Raw genomic sequence first — 5,401 nt, 5'->3', positions numbered from 1 at the left:
TTAATAGGATCGGCATAAAGAGTTTAGGCCAAAGGCCAAGCTGGGGTCTATGAGGTGTCATTCAGTACTGAATAACAGCTAGTAAGGTTTGAAAAGTGTAACAGGAGGAAAACCTCGCAGTTGCACAATGAAACAATTATTAGGAGGGTGGAAAGTAAGATGGAAGGGGAGAATATGAACAGAAGTACAGTAGAAGGAATGAAAGGGGTTGCAGCTAGGGCCGAAAGGAAGCTGCATAGAACCTTAAGTAATGCCTACAGTGCACCACGCGTGGTATACTGACCGGTACTAACCTTCTACGGGGCATTTAATAGGGACCTAAACAATACCTGTAAGATTACTTTGACGGTGGAATTAATTTGCATGCCAGGCATACCAAAAAGTTTGCATATAACTATTAGAAATGCTTAATTCTCTTCATTTACTCTAGTCAGTAACTATTATTTTTGAGACGATTACAAGGCAAGAGTTCCTCTAAACTGTTTGTCAAATTAAGTGATTATCTTTGGACGTCATTGATAATTAAAATATCTCCTCATTTAAGTATTTATACATATGAGAATTTTACTTGATATATAAATTAATATAAAATCGTTTTACTGGGTGGTTTGCAACAAGGTTTTAAAATCACTACAGGATTAAAAATCATCTTAAAAAACATACAACACATGGCATAAGGAGGTTCGACTTCTATATGCCGTAAATTACGATATGGAGCAGAATAGAACAGGTCATTCAGCATTGAAATGGAAACTGAAAGCAAAAGGACCTGCAAGACGTTACAGGAGGAAAACCTAGTACTTGCACGATGAATTAATTGTTAGGAGAGGGTAGAGAGGAAGATGGAAGAAAGAATATGAGAAGAGGGGGCTGCAGCTAGGGGTCGAAGGGACTCTGCAAAGAACCTTAAGTAATGCCTACAGACAGGGCCGCCATTTCAAATTTTTGTTTAGGGGTTTGGGGCAAAGACGGTTTGGCGAGCGAAGCAAGCCTATAATAAGCCTTTTTTTTTTTTTAGCTATTTTATTTTATTTTTTTAAGCCACATGAGCAAGGTATTTCAGCAGAATGTATATACTCACCTACTTTATGTTTATCTCATCATCACTGGTAGCTAGTAGACAGACAAGGATCCAGAAACGTAATTTATGAATGCACATTTAAAAAGAAAACGTGCTATTATTTCTTGGGGCTTTTGGGGTTGGGGGTGGGGTGGGTGGGGGTGGGGGTGGGGGTGGGGGGCAAGTTGAGGCGGGGGTTGGGGGAGAATTGAGTCTTTGCGGGGGGGGGGGGGTGGGGGGGGGGGGGGGGAGGACAGTTGCCCTCCCCAGCCGCCCCTAAATGACGCCCCTGCCTACAGCGAATCACGTGATGTGCACTGACAAGAACACCCCAATGGGGTTAAATACTTAAGAAAAAAAATTATGGTTAGGATAGAAAAACAATGTTTCAGGATCGTTGACAAAGTGGACGAACAAAGAATAGAAAGTGAAATCAAACAGACACCAAAACAACAACAAATAATTAAAAGGTAATAAATTTGATGGGACTGAATTTGAATGGATGGATGTATGACATTTAGGGCTAAAGCACAGGCACTGGGGCCAAGAAGGCCATTCAGCGCCGTAATGAAGGTTAAATAGATTGAATTATGATAAATGAATTAATGACTTAGAGAAAGAACTGACTGATAAAATTAGATGTGACCAATAAATAAAATAAAAATATGAAGTTTAATGAATGGTGTAATATATATTAAAAATAGTTTAATGTCCTTAAAAATCTTTATATGATATGATATATAAAGAATTAATTAAAAGTTATTAAAAATTTGTATACACTTTAAAAAGGAGATGAGAGCAGAAATGTCTGCTTCATCTCCAAAGATATTTGAGAGGGATTTACCCTGGAAATATCTTTCCCTTTAGTTAAAATATCTGGGGCAAACCATCAGAATGTGCTCCAGCTAGCATTTCGTCACAGTAAGCACACACTGGTGGGCTGCTTCCTTTTAAAATAAACTGATGGGTTAAAAAAAGTGTGCCCAATCCTTAATCTCGTTAAAATAACCTCTGTTCGTCTGTCTGGAATGATGAAGGCCACGGCAGTATATTTTTCCTAATATTTCTAAACTTACTATTATTGACAAGAAGAGGAGAAGTCCACCTTTCTTGCCATTTACTTAATACATAAGACCTAATAGGACCTTTTAGGTCTGTATGAGGCACTTTTCTGAAACCTGGATGAAGAAGCTTGGAGCTCTGCAGCAGACATGGCTTCGCAAAAAAACAGAAAAAAGGGGGCAGCGAAGAGAGACACGTGCGAACACAATGCGGCTAAATACAGGAATGAAGCCACCAGGTGCGGGTTGTAGTAGTAGCGAGCGGAAGGCAGGTGTGGTAGTCCTGGTAACGGCACTTGCCTAGAGAGGGACTTTGAGAGGAATCTTCTAATTGGCAGAAGACCTGTGATAGTGGCCTCCACTCGCCCCAGTGCTTATACCAATGTCTTATGGTGTTCGAGCTGAGGGTAGTAACTTCAGCATTCCATTTAGCTTTTTTCTCTGGTATATTTAGCATCTATTTATACCTAGAAATGCGTGCTAAAGGACCATTTCACCGGGCGACACAGGTCTTCCCCCAGAAATAGATTTTTCCTTCATCAAAATCCCTTTTTGATGTCATTAGGTCCTTGGTTCCCCTCCTGAAAGGTAGTGGTCTGTTTCTTTCATTCTGTCTGTTACATATTAGTTTTTTAAATTTTTAAAAAAGTTTTATTAAAAGTGAATATTTTTTAATTTGTAAATTCCTTAATTCTTAAGTCTTTGTAATATTTTTATATATTATAATTAAGTTTTTCAGCTTTGAAAATGAGGCTGTGTCCTCGAAACGTCAGAATGTGTAATAAATGGACAATTAGTACATGACGTCTCCTTCAGCTCCTTGTTGTATGTATATATATATAAATATATATATATATATATATATATATATATATATATATATATATTATATATATATATATAGTATATATATATTTCTACGTTTATTGAACGCCTCGCCTTCCCAGCAGTTTTTAATTAATTGGAGTTATGAATGAGGAGCCATGTTTTCTCCTAAAGCAACTGATTTTGGGAGAGAGCACGTCGTAGGAAGGAATTTCCGGTCTGACGGAAGCTTATGGTAAGATAGGCAAGTCATAAGAGTAGCTAGGCCTCGAGATGGATTTTAGGGACTTCTACAATAAGACCTATTTTCCTTCCCAATTTGCTGGCTGTGTTTACGCTTTCAGGCAGTGCCCGAGGCGGTATATGGAAAGCCCCGTGATTCCCAGAGAACCAGCAATCCTTCTCTCAGTCGACTGCAGTCGTGACCTCGGACGGATGTCCAACCAACCAGCCTCCCACTTAGGTCTAACGGTACTGGTGGCGCCCAAATCTGATTACCAAAGACCGGACGCCGCAATTTTTCCAAAGGTCCCACTGAACATGGCATCCAGGTACGGTCTAAAGTGTAAACTCCAAAACCAGCATCCTGTTTTAACTACCCATATACGACTCTTGCTAATTTCATTTTCAGTCTCACTTTTATCCCTCCTACATCAAAAGCCCTTTGTCCTCATCGGGCCACGTGCTTCCGCTTGTGACTTGTTAAAGACTAAGTCTTCAGTGCATACCTCAGTTAAAATTAGAGTTCCTTTTCCCCAGTGTTAGAGAACTGAATAATCGTAACTTGTGCAAGAAGTCCTTTTTCTTTTATCTTGTCTAATCTGGGATCTTTATCCAGATTCCCTGAGTCACGTGTCAAGTCTGTCTGCCCGCAAGTGTTGCATTACCGCAAGATACCGAAACCCAGCGTTTATTACGTGAATCACATTTTAGCCAGCTATCCATTTGTGAGAGATATATGGGTCCCCACGGGTGGACACGCTGCATTTAATTTTTCTCCAGGCCAGTAACGGCCTCTTGTAAATAAATAGATGTAAAGTAATTAGCTGAGTTTCTGGCGACCTTCTCCTCTAGAGTAAATTATCACTGTAAATCCTTTTTACGGTAAGTTCAAGTAATTCATTCTATTTTTCCCTCAACTATTCCTGTTTACGTATTGGAGTCCTTTCAAGGCCGGCTTCATACGTAACAATGACGACTGCTTGCCAGCATCGAATCCAGGCTTGCTTAAAAAAAAAGCTTGTAAATCGCGTTATCCCTTGTAAAACGTAAATGTAAATGTTTTTACAAAGCGCAAAACAAAGCACACTTGCAGCGGAAGACACACTGACTCACGGTAAGGTATAGCTACCATTCATATAATATGATTATTTATAACCAATGTTAGCTTAAGGTACGTTTAAGTATTTATTTTAGAAGTGGTTTAAATAAGTGTCAAGTGAGAAATATGATTATATTGTAACAGCGAAGCGCCGAGTGAATTGTCTGTTATTTTGTAAATTGCATTGTTTTCGTTCTGACGAGACACTAACACGTGTGTAGATAGATGCCAGAAAGTACCAGATCAAACTAGGAAGTGCTTTGCCAGGGTTTATTGCTGTGTTAGAAAGCCTAGCTAGTTAGGAGTATTCTACTAATAGTTACGGCAAAAGAAGTGTACAATTCTTTTGTCTGTGATATGTTAGGGGAATTCGTTATAACTTAGTTTCATTCCAAGTGTTGGTAACCATTCAAGCTGGCCAGCTTTGTAAGCTTCGCGCATGCGCTTTCCCAACCAACGTTCGGTCTCACAAAGCGCAGCCATGTTTTTTATCCCTTTAAGCATTATCTCAACTATTTAAGCAAAGTAACGTAAGTCTTGAAGTTTTAACGTAAATAATATTAATCTCAGTACTAGTATCTATCGTTCTGCCAGAGAAATTAATGTAATTCGCCTTGAATAAGAAATTAGAATTTCATGTTGTAAATCGCCTCCGCGTTTACAGAAAATCAGCTGTTTGAACGACACGCTGTCCAACCCGCTCTGCTCGCCTCACCATGCATCTCACCTAGCATCGCTCACTCGCTCGCTGAGCGAAAGTTCCATTTCCTTTCGTACTTAACGTAACCTTTTCCATTTACAAATGTTTGCTAACATTTCATTTTAAAATCCTTACCGTAATTTTCGCTTGTCACAGGGACCTAGTATCCTTACGTAAAGTTAACGTAAATCTTAAAAGTAGAGTAACTTACAAGAATTGTTAACGTAAAACGCGTCTTTGTGAAATTCATGTGAAATCGCAAATCATTTCATATAAGCGCAAGCCGCTACCATTAACGTAAACATCGTTCACCGCGAGCGTGTTATCATTTTCATAAAACATATTCCAAAGCAATTCTTTCATTACACGTTAACGTAAGTAAATCATTTAACGCAAGTTGCGTCTTATTAAAACTAAAAGTATTATTCACTTAA

The sequence above is a fragment of the Macrobrachium nipponense genome, chromosome 23 (genome assembly GCF_015104395.2).
Source record: "Macrobrachium nipponense isolate FS-2020 chromosome 23, ASM1510439v2, whole genome shotgun sequence".
Lineage (NCBI taxonomy): Eukaryota > Metazoa > Arthropoda > Malacostraca > Decapoda > Palaemonidae > Macrobrachium > Macrobrachium nipponense.
The sequence above is the reverse complement of the archived record's forward strand: the minus strand, read 5'-3'. Positions refer to the sequence as shown.